We start from the raw sequence: 848 nt of genomic DNA on the forward strand, positions 1-848 counted from the left end.
TACAACCCTTTTTGTGATTTAAATGCATTCCTAGCTGCCTTGACAACAATAAGAAAAAGGCCTTAAGTCCATGAAAGCCAAGAATTCATCTTCATTTGGGATTAAGACTTAATTCTGTGGTCAGAATTAACAGAAATAACAGCCACACAAACATCAAGTACTGCAGTCTGAAACTAACATTAGCTAGGCTATGTTGTGCACTTCTTCACGGCTGTAACATGCAGCCTAAGGAACAGGTAGAGTTCAGCAAGGAAATTTTATTTATTTATAAAATTAGATTTTATTTTACATCTCAGAAAAAAAAAAAGATACTGGCCCCAATGCAATTAATATTCTCACATGGCCATTACAGTCAGTACACCAGGTTAAAAGAACACAGGAACTAAAGAAATAAGTGTAATTCGCTTACTATAAAGTCCTGAAATTCTTTGGGTTCCTAAGAAGGCCATAACCCAGTCCGTTAACACACAAGCAGCACTCGATATGCCTCTCGCTTTAAGTACGATGATTTCAGACATCAGCAACCATGGAGCTGGACCCCGGCAAAGGCAAAACCTGCAATTAAAAAGTGGAGAATAAATGCAAGTTAAGTAGGAAAAAGTAAATGATGTCCAAATTAATCAAGTAAGGGGGATGCAGTTTTCACGTTAGATTTGTGCATGGTTCCACCAACACCGTACCTCTGCCAGAATGAGAGAGAATACGTGACTGTAAGTCAGTATGATAATCACTGGTGCATTTTTCATCATAATAATTACAGGAATATTCTTAACAAACAGAACTTGCCAAAACCTCGGGTACGAGTCGGAAGCGGCGGAACCCAGCTGGCAGCCAGATTCCTCAGCAGC

General features: G+C 39.3%; 1 long non-coding RNA gene across 1 annotated transcript; it reads right to left on the minus strand.

The window, feature by feature from the left end:
• Positions 1-237: 237 nt before the first annotated feature.
• On the minus strand, positions 238-848 carry LOC115947894. The gene is made up of 2 exons (XR_004081751.1): positions 793-848; positions 238-555 (listed from the first exon to the last, which is right to left on the minus strand). It is a non-coding gene; the product is annotated as an uncharacterized LOC115947894 (long non-coding RNA).

This window comes from Geospiza fortis, unplaced genomic scaffold (genome assembly GCF_000277835.1).
Source record: "Geospiza fortis unplaced genomic scaffold, GeoFor_1.0 scaffold27, whole genome shotgun sequence".
NCBI classification, from domain to species: domain Eukaryota; kingdom Metazoa; phylum Chordata; class Aves; order Passeriformes; family Thraupidae; genus Geospiza; species Geospiza fortis.